The sequence below is a fragment of the Dasypus novemcinctus genome, chromosome 11, assembly GCF_030445035.2.
Source record: "Dasypus novemcinctus isolate mDasNov1 chromosome 11, mDasNov1.1.hap2, whole genome shotgun sequence".
NCBI classification, from domain to species: Eukaryota; Metazoa; Chordata; class Mammalia; order Cingulata; family Dasypodidae; genus Dasypus; species Dasypus novemcinctus.
In genome coordinates, this window is record NC_080683.1 from 34,024,320 (window position 1) to 34,035,546 (window position 11,227).

The 11,227-nt window shown below is 39.3% G+C and overlaps 1 pseudogene; it reads right to left on the reverse strand.

The window, feature by feature from the left end:
- Window positions 1-7,737: 7,737 nt before the first annotated feature.
- Window positions 7,738-10,605, reverse strand: LOC131280398 (large ribosomal subunit protein eL8 pseudogene; annotated as a pseudogene).
- Between the last annotated feature and the right edge of the window lie 622 nt (window positions 10,606-11,227).

Consider the following 11,227-nt stretch of genomic DNA (forward strand, 5'->3'; position numbering starts at 1 on the left):
TTTGAAAATGGAGGGTTTCTTTGTAATATACCTTAAGGCACCTGTCCTAGAATGAGAAACTTAAAAAATATTTTTCACCATGTAGTTCTATTTATCCATCCCTTTTGTTTTGGGAAGGAGAGACTGTTTAGAATCAATTAGCTTTTTCCTTGGTTTCATCGATAAAATTTCTCTCCTTCTATGATACTGTCCTCTTCCTTGTCCTCATCTTTATGCTTTTCATATTTCTTTTCCATTTCTTCAGTATTTTGTATCCTTGAACTGGATTTATATTAAAGGAAAATCAATATAAAGGAGGAAAAACTAAACATGAGCTTTGTGTATATTTCATTATAAGAATTTATGGAATCAAATACATGGCTATTTATTGAACCTACCTAAATTAGAAGAGTTCCAGCTTAGTAGACAGTCTTTTAAATGAAACCAAAAAGGCAATTTAATGCAAAAGGGAAAATTTCTAAAGGTTGATAACTTGTTAAGCTAAAATAGATTTAAATCAAGTGCTAGATAATGAGCAGATTTAGAGTGACAGAAAGTAGAATTGTGGTTTTCAGGGATTGGGGGAGGATAAATAGGGAGTGACTATAATGGGTACAGGGTTTCTTTGGGGTGATGACATTGGTCTGAACTTGGATTGTAGGGATGATTGCACAACTCTGAATATACTAAAAACCATTGAATTATACGTTTTCAATAGGTGGATTTCAGGGTATGTGAATTTTCTCTTAATAAAGATATTTGAATAAATATATGTGTATATATAGGTATATATAAATAGATTAATGCATATATCTATATATACATTGTGTTTTATACATATATACATATATACACACACACATATATATACATATATATACACATATATATATACACACACATACATATATACACACACATATATATATATATATGTGGATATAAATTCTTATCTGTTGTTTTCCCTAATGTTTCCATGGGCCTTATTTTGAAGAAATTCTATATTCATATCAGCAACCCTAAATAGTTTAAGTTACACCATCATATCCTTGTGGAGTTGTGAGAGGTAAGGAGGAAAGAATTGGTCTGAGGAACAAAAAGCCAAAAATAATCCCAAAGTGAAATTACTGCTTTACCACCCCCATGTATGGCTCATTCTAGTCACACGAATGATCAGCGGTTCATTCTACTCTAAATATTCAAGAATTTTAAATTATTTCTTCAGACAGAATCACAAAATCTAACACAATCTTGGGTAAACAACTAAGGATGTTTATTGGCTAATGAGCAGAAAAGTCAAGCACTTCTGGATTTGTTGTATTCAGAAACTCAGTGTCTTCATTCAATGATCTGGTATTTCTATCAGCTTTTCCTTCCACATTGTGAGTTTATTCCAAGGTTTACATCCTTCACGATAGCAACGGTCCTAGTATTACAGCTACGTACAAAACTGTGCAGACTAGAGAAAGTTTATCTTTCTGTAGAACTCTCAAAAGAGCCAAGAAGCACCTCTCCCAGAAACCCATAACAAAGCTCCCCTGGCACCTCACTGGATGGACTAAAGCTAGGAGCCCGTGTCTTTTCTTTTATTAGAGAAGTTATAGGTTTACAGAAAAACCATGCATAAAATACACAGTTCCCATATACCACCTGTAGCAGTTTGATATTATTGATGAATTACAAAAAGAAATACTGGCTTATGTTTAAGCTGATCTTTTTCTCTGGGCATATTTGATTATACTGGATTCATGGGTTTACTTGATTAAGTAATTAGGTAAACCACTTATGCCAGTAGGGCGTTGAGTCCCCACCATTTGGTGGGTGGGGACTCACAGAAAAAAGGCATGGCAAAAGATAGAGTTGGGGGGTTTTGATGTTGGAATTTGATGCTGAAGCTTTAAGCTGGAGCGCCAGGAGGTAAGGCCACAGAGGTAAGAGAAGCAAGCCCCTGGAAGGGAGGGACCCAGAAAGCCTGAACCCTCGCAGACATCAGCAACCATCTTGCTCCAACACGTGAAAATAGACTTTGGTAAGGGAAGTAACTTATGCTTTATGGCCTGGTATCTGTAAGTTCCTACCCCAAATAAATACCCTTTATAAAAACCAACCAATTTCTGGCATTTTCCATCAGCACCCCTTTGGCCGACTAATACACCACCCTATCCCTATTATTAACACCTTGCTTTAGTGTGATATATTGGTTACAAATCATGAAAGAACATTTTCATAATTGTACTATTAACTATAGTCCCTCATTTACAATAAGGTTCACTGTGTTGTACAGTCCAATGTTTTTTAATTTAATTTTTATTCTAGTAACATACAGGCAACCTATAATTTCCCTTTATCCACATTCATATATATAATTCAGCGCTATTAATTATTTTCACAATATTGTGCTACCATCACTACCATTCATTACCAAAACTTTACAATCAACCCAATTAGAAACTCTGTACAATTTAAGCATCAATGTCCCATTTCCTATGTACCCCATCCCCTGGTAACCTTATTCTAGATTCTGACTCTATGAGTTTGCTTATTCTAATTATTTCATATCAGTGAGGCCATACAATATCTGTCCTTTTGTGTCTGACTTATTTCACTCAACATAATGTCTTTAAAGTTCATCCATTTGTCATATGTATCAGGACATCATTTCTTTTTATGGCTGAATAATATTCTATTGTATGTATATACCAAATTTTATTTATTCATTCATCAACTAATTTTAATTATTGCTTGTGCTGGAGCCCATTTCTGACCAATTCCTATGGCCAGGGTAATGCTATCCTATGTCCTATGATGGGATTAGCAACCCATGCCTCAGCCAATCACTGTATCAAGAGAAATGGGATACATGAGATCTAAGCTCCCTCTCAATTAAAAGTAAAGTGGGCATCACCACCCCAAAATCCCCAAGATTGGGGAATGAACAATGGACTAAAGTAGATTATCATTATACTATTATAGACTTATTATTATTATTCTAGCAATGGAAAAGCTCTTATTATTGATATAAAGGCAGTGGCTACCAGAGGTTCTGAAGGGTGGGAGAGGGAAGAGAAGGCTGTATATGGGGGCATTTTAGGGACATTGGAGTTGTCCTGCATAACATTGCAGTGACACATACAAGTCACTGTATATTTTGTCATAGCCTACAAAATTGTGTGTAATAGAGTATAAACTATAATATAAACTGTAGTCCATGGTTAGTAGCAATATGTTTTCATCAATTGTAACAAGTGTACCACATTAATGAAGGATGTTGTTAATGTAGGACAATGTTGGGGGGTGGAGTAGGGCATGAGGGGATCTCTTATACTTTTTATGTAACACTTATGTAATGTAAAGTTCCTTTAAAATTTAAAAAAATGAAAGAGAGATAGGATATCTAGGATTGGCTTTGATCATTCTTAGTCAAGGTCCATCTCTCATGATCAACTGCTTTCTAAGCATATGAGCATGAGTTTATGCCCAAATGAAAATTACTCTGTATCAGACACACATACTGATACAGAGTAGAAAGAAGTAGTAATAATGGTTTGAAAATCAGAATATGCAATATGGGGTTCTGTTTAGTTGTATAAAAGTCAACCTGTGCCTAATTTCCACACATACCTTCTTCCCCATGTCCAATGGAAATAAAAAGAAGACATAATTTTGGAGTCATTTCTCCTTGAGCTTGCAACTGCATTGTACTTTATTTTGTTATTTTGGAGATGAGATTGAGAGGGTGTTGTTTGCTTTTTATGATTAACTTCTGTAATCTCTCTATAATTAACAGCATTATACAACTCTAATAGAGCTACTACTATCCTAGGCTGAGGAAAGCTGTTTTCTTTCCCTCTGGGAGCTTGCTTTGAATGTGAAGAATGAGACTGGGGGGGAGGAGACTGAAGTCAATGAAGAAGAAGAGGAGGAGGCTTAGAGATAGTTGGATTAGAGAGATGGGATTCAGGCTTGCAAACTGATCTTGCACATCTGTAAGATCGGGGAGTACCCTGACAATTCATCAGTGGAAGAAACAATAGGCCTTCATGGTCTTGGAACTTGACATTTTAGTTCAAAATCAAAACCATCTCCATTGCTCTGTCTCCTTTTTTTTACTATTCCTCCCTCAAAGTTCCTACCTAATTCCTTCCTTAGCAAGCTCTGTGGCCCCCTCTAGCTGGCCTCTCTGTGGCACCCACACCAAGCCAAGTAGGCACATTTCACCTCTTCCTTGCATTGCAATATCCTTGTTATATTGGTAATGGCTTGGTAGCCTTTTGACTTTCTGTTCCCCCTACAAGGAAATGCTCTTCCGTCACCCATCCACATGACTTCCTTCTTGTCACAGGTTGGGTTCTCCATGAAACCAATTCTGAAACAGACAGTTGTCATAAGATGTCTATTAGGTGGTGTTCTTGGAATCAATACCTGTGGAAAAGAGAAAAGGGGAGTGATGAAGGGGCTTAACAGTTTGGGCTGACCTCATGGGAAAATTTTGAAACTGAAACAGCCTACCAGGTAGGTGCTGTGTTGGGCTTTTGCACCCCCACCTTGATCAGTCATTGAAAGTGGGTTGCCAGATGTGAAAGCTAATTGAGAGCATATAAATAAAATTATGTTAGACAAGGAACTAGAGAACCTTACAGAAGTGCTTTAATCTTTGGGCAAATGTAAAGGTTTAGTCTAACTTTAAACTGCTACTGCAATTCTGCATTCTAGACCAATCCTGTTTGGGGTTTGAGTACCTTGCATGCGTATATTCATGTCTTTTGTTAAATTTGGGAAGTTTGCAGCCATTATTTCTTTGAATGTCCTCTCTGTCCCTTTCTCTCTTTCTTCTCCTTCTGGGTCTCCCACAATGTGCATATTGGCATGCTTGACGGTGTCCCACAGATTCCTTAGGGTTTGTTCACATTTCTTCATTCTTTCATCCTTCTCCTCCTCAGACTGATTGGGTTCAAATTATCTTCAAGTTCTCTGATTCTTTCTTCTGCCAGCTCCAATCCACTCTTGAACCCTTTTAGGGAATTTTCAGTTTCTGTCACTGTGATCTTCAGCTGTTTGGTTCTTTTTCCATAATTTCCATGCCTCTCTATTGATATTTTCTTTGTATTCACCTATCATTTTCCTGATTTCATGTAGTTCTTTGTCCATGCTTTCCTTTAGTTCTTTGAGTATATTTAGGACCATTTTTAAAAATTCTCTTTCTGGTATGTACTAGATCTGGACCTCCTCATTGATGGTTTCTGATGCTGTGATCTTCTCCTATGCCTGACTGACCTCATGGGGAAACTCTGAAACTGAAACAGACTGCCAGGTGGATCCTGTGTTGGGTTCTTACACCCCCACCTTGATCAGTATTTGAAAGTGGGTTGCCCTGAGAAAAGCCATGCACTTGAGAGAGGGACTCTTTGCAGAAAAGACAATCTATGAAGATTCTTACAGTTGAACATTCTGTGTATATCTTATAACCTTTTGTGAAAATCTGAACATTTTGAAATTTTAATGTTAGTGCTATGCTCTGAGGGGTCTGTTCCTTAAGCTTGTATACAACTAGTGTATGACAGAACGTTCCTTGAATGCTGTTGCCACATCCTGGCTCTGCTGTGCTGATTGCTAGATGTGATGCTTTTTGCATATTCCTTCACCCCTCAATTGGTCAACAGTTTTTTAGGGTGTACAGGGTCCTATTTGTCAAGCAGCCAAGCAGATCCTAAACAGCGGCCACACTTCTACTGTAGGTCTCCTTACCAAAATTCCACAGATTTAACTTGTAAGGCAACAACAAGCCCAAATAGAATTATGAAGGCTATTACTCATTACTTATTGACATAGCAGGCAGCATGACCTTCATGTTTACATTGGTTCTTCTTGCTCCCAACTCTCCTGGAAGAGATACATATGTAGACCAAGATAGATAAAGCACACACAAGGTGTGTCTGAACTAAATGTCATGAGTTTAGAAAGCTTCCAACCTTTTTAAAGGGACTGTTAGTAATCCTACCCAGCCTCCCTTCCAGAGAAAGACATTCACTTTATTACTCTGGTCAGGAAACAAACCTGCCCTGTTACCCAGACAAAGACATTTCCTTTATCACACTGAGTTATCTCCAATGAGGGGAGAGAGACTCTAGCTTTATTAACTTGGAGTATAAGCAAATTTCCTTGAACAAAGCTGTCAAAGATTTTGCTCAAGCATGCAGAAATGCCAGAATTATCTCCCAACACTTCCTTTTTATGTTTTGCTTTGGTAACTGAAAAATTAATCCAAGTGCTAGGGAAACTCAAGTTTGTCTTCTTTCATGAACTTCAGGGAGCAGATCCCTCTATTTATTATTGTATATAATCAATAGATCAAAGGACTTCAGACTTTTTATTTATTTATTTATTTAAGTTTTTTTTTTTTTAATTTCTCTCCCCTTCCCTGCCCCTCCAGTTGTCTGCTCTCTGTGTCCATTTGCTGTGTGTTATTCTGTGTCTGCTTGTATTCTTGTCAGTGGCACCAGGAAACTGTGTCTCTTTTTGTTGCATCATCTTGCTGCATCAGCTCTCTGTGTGTGCGGCACCACTCCTGGGCAGGCTGCACTTTTTTCTCGTGGGGCGGCTCTCCTTATGGGGCATACTCCTTGCACGGGGGGCTCCCCTACGTGAGGGACAGCCGTGCATGGCACAGCACTCCTTGCGTTCATCAGCACTGCGTGTGGGCAAGCTCATCACATGGGTCAGGAGGCCCTGGGTTTGAACCCTGGACCTCCCATGTGTAGACAGATGCTCTATCCATTGAGCCAAATCTCCTTCCCCAGACTTTTTAGGTGTATGTTGTTTTTCTCAAGCAACATCTTGAAGGGAGCCTCAATATTAAAACAAAACAAAACCCAAAAACAACAGATAAAAAGCAAAATTGCTCTGGTAAGAGAAGGTGAAGTGATGCCATCATGAGCTGGGGCTTCTCCTCAGGCCTCTTCCCTCCACCTCCCTGAGTTCGATTCTGGCCAACTTTATCTCTGAGTAGCTCCTCAAAACCTTGTATGCCTCAGAATACTGTTGAAAATCACCAATTTACTGAAAGAATAGTCGATATTTTATAATTGCTAACATGTCTCAGTAGGTTGGTAGGGTGTCAAGCAATGAGAGAAAGGATTACTTAAATAAGTAAGAATAAATAAAAACCTTTGCTTGCTGGCCTCAGTGGAGACAGAAAATGCTGGTGATATTATTTAGCCACTAAGCCATGGAGATGAGAGTTTTTGTTTTCAGGCAACACATCCAAGAGTGACTTTAAAGGATAGTCTCCAAACTCATTCACTCGCTTATTACATTTATTATAAATGCATTGATACTTACTAAATGCCAGACATACTGTTAGTATATAGAAGTTAATAATACACGGTCCCAGTCAAATGAGGGAGGGATTAATAGAAGCATGAGTTACAGAAGCAAAAATTATGTAACTTTGTAAATTACAAAGACTGCATACAAATGCCATAAGATAGTCTGGTCTGTTTCTATGATGTTTTCTGCTAGTTGACTTTTTCAGGCTGGGACAGTTTGACCGTTTGAACTTTGTGAATCCCAGAAAAGATTGTTCTTGAACAAATCCATTCCTGTGGATGTGGGTCCCTTTGATTGCCTTAAATTCAGTTAAAGGCCTTTTTTTTTTGTTCTGTTTGTGTTTTGTTTTTTTTGTGTGTGTGTGTGTGTTTTTTTTAAGATTTGTTTTATTTCTCTCCCCTTCCCTCCCCCCCCCTCCCCGACCAACGTCTCCTCTCTGTGTCCATCTGCTATATGTTCTCCTGTGTCCACTTGCATTCTTGTCATGTGGCACTGGGAAACTGTCACTTTTTTGGTTGTGTCATCTTGCTGTGTCACCTCTCTGTGTGTCAGCTCTCTGTGTATGCAGTGCCACTCCTGGGTGAGCTGTGCTTTTTTATCAGTTGTGCCACAACCACTTTCCTTTTTGTGTGTTTTTTGAAGAAGAACTTTTATTTTTATGTACAGAAAAGCCAGCTGGGTGCACTTAGCCCAGTTTAGTGGCAAGTTCTTTAAGCCTTTGTCTTCTCCAGCTTGGCAATGTGAGCCACGGACTTGGGGCCCAGGACATTGCCTCCCCAGAGACAGTGGATCTCATCATATCTGTCATTGTAATTGGCTCTAACAGCTTCCACCACCTTAGTTAGTGTCCTTTGTCTTCCAAGTTGACCTGCATGAAGGCAACAGTGGTGAAGGTCTCTCTGTGGATGAGCTGTCGCAGCCTGGCCTTTCCTTGATGATGCAGTAGGGGACCCTCATTTTACAACATAAGGCAGGCAGGAAGACAACCAGCTCGACTGGATCCACGTCTTGAGCAATCACCACCAGCTGGGCCTTCTTCTTTTCCACCAAATTGGTGACAGTGTTCACCCTGCTCAATGCACAGGCGGCCTCTTGGTGGGGATGTCCCCTTGGCCAGCAGCTTTCTTTTCAGTCAGGCCAGCAGCCTCTGCTTCTTCTGTTTTGTTCCTGACTGCACTCTTGGGCCAGCTTGAGCAGCTGCATGGCTGTTTGGTGGTCCAAGGCCTGGGTGAACTGGTCGATGGTGGAGGGCACTTTCAGCTGCTTGTAGAGGATCACCCTTTGCCGCTGCAGCCGGATGTAGTGGGATCATTTGACAAAGCGAGTGAGGTCCCTTTTGGGTTGGATGTCCTGTCCAGTGTCAAAGTTCTCGGGTCTTTTCTCAAACAAGGAATTTACCACCTTCTTGGCCTCCTGCTTTTTCAAGACAGCAGGGGCCAGGACCATCTTTTTCCCCTTGGCCTTCTCTCCTTTCAGCATCTTGGGCAGTGGGGTGAGACAGTTAAGGGCCTTTGATTAGATTGACTTGGATCTTTTGTTTGGACTAAATAAGTGAGGCATGACCCAGGTTAGGTCTCTGCCCTTTTACAAGGTCTTATATAAACTGAGAACACAGAAAGAAAAAGACACAGAAAAGTGAGTTCTGCCATTTTGATCTATGAGAGAGCGCAGATTCCAGGCTCACCAACAGCTACAGAAAGACAGAGAAGCCCCAAAAGGCTCAAGAAGACATGGCCCAGGAAGAGATGCCTGATCACCCACAGCTGAACTCGAGGAGAAAACAGAGAACCTGGCAGACCTGCCATCTTGCCTTGCCACAATGGAGTGGCAGGACTCCAGGGTCTGCTAGCAGCGGACCTTTGGTGAGAAAGCATTTCTGATAATGCCCTGATCTGGCCATTTTCACAGCCTTGGAACTGTAAGCTTTTCCCTCTAATCAATCCCCATTTCAATTACATTTCTGGTATATTGCATTGGGAGTCTGTGGTCAACCAAGACAGTTACCAATAATACATTTAGTTATTTTCTGTGTTGGAGAAGATAGAAAGGCCTGAAAAACACCTGGTTTTTTTTTTGTTTTTTTTTTTTCTCTCCATCTACTGGCTTTGAAGGCATTGAATTTATAAATTCTAATTAACTACTTTTATAATCCTAAAATTTTGTGATCAGCTAGCCAAAACTGTGCATCAGAAAAGCTATTCCATATTAATAATATCCAGCTGCTTTTCTGAAGGATAACCTAAGGAATGAGACTAATTTTTCCTTAGGCATAGGTTTGGACACTTGATATTGAGAATATATGCCATTTATCAAAAATGATAATAATGCCTACTAATGTGCTAAGTGCTCGAGATATATTATATCAGTTAGCTTTTTTTTTAAAGATTTATTTATTTATTTCTCTCCCCTTCCCCCCTGCCCCAGTTGTCTGCTCTGTCTCTATTTGCTGCGTCATCTCTGTCTGCTTCTGTTGTTGTCAGTGGCATGGGAATCTATGTTTCTTTTTGTTGCATCATCTTGTTGTGTCAGCTCTCCATGTGTGCGGTGCCATTCTTAGACAGGCTGCACTTTCTTTCACACTGCGTGGCTCTCCTTATGGGGTGCACTCCTTGCACGTGGGGCTCCCCCACACGGGGGACACCCCAGCGTGACCGGACACTCCTTGGACGCATCAGCACTGCGCATGGCCCAGCTACACACGGGTCAAGGAGGCCCGGGGTTTGAACTGCACACCTCCCATGTGGTAGATGGATGCCCTAACCACTGGGCCAAGTCCGCTTCCCTATCATTTAGCTTAATTGTCATAATTACTCTAGGAGTTAAGAAGTATCCTGTTTTTGGCAAGTGAGAAAAGAGAGGTTCAGGACTGCTAGGTAATTTGCCCAGCATGCCACAGCTAGTAAAAGGCAGGGCTCATTCCTCTGCTCTATGCTTTGATGAGCAGTAAGCCATGGCCAGCTTTCATCATAAAGGGAAATCCTAGGGGAAATTTTTTTTAAAAGGAAGGAAGGGAGGGAGGAAGGGAGGAAGGGAGGAACAGAAGGAGGGAGGGAGGGAAATCCATCTCTCCTCATCTTCTCTGACTGATAAGCCCTCTACCTCTTTCTTTTCTCAATAATGTCTAGAGAAATATAAGAATACATGTGATCTGGGGTGTAAATTTTCATTGCTGTTGTTATTGTTCAAAATCATTCTATTATCCAGAAACATTGTTACTAATCTTCCGCAACAAAGAAAGCAAGTGAATTGATCAAAGAAATTCAAAGAATAATAAATCTTGACAAACTTTGAACAAACCAAATCATTTCTTACTTTATATTGATGAAAGAAACTTCTTAGGAAGTCATTCAAAGATGAATTCTGTCTTCTGATTTTGAACTGACAGGAAAAAGCAAATAAATGTAGCAGATACTACAGTAGGCAAAATTATATTTAATATTTTGCTAAGGATCATTAAATAAGTTTGACATATTACTAAACCAAAACTCGTATCTTTGTATTATTTTTTAAATACAACCATTTCAGGAATGGAAATGGATCATAAAATCAATTCATAGAACATTTTCACTTACCTAAATGAATCCTCTTGCTATAAAAAATATTCCAATAGCATATTCAAGAATTACATTCTGTTTAAATGAAAACTCTATTTGCCATATGTGTACAATTTAAAGTTATATTACAAGTTTTTCTAAATATCCAGGAATAATATTTCCCTTTAATTCAAAAGATAATTGTCTATATTTTAATTTTAAAATATAAAAATAATTGAGAAAATGCCATCTGTCCTAAAATACTTTTTGTTGTTAGACTGGCCATCTGGATCTTACTGCAGTGAAAAACCATAAAATGGTGCTTTATTGAATTCACTGTTATATAAGAAAAGAAAATATTTAAAGGCATGTGCAGAAGGTTCAATCAA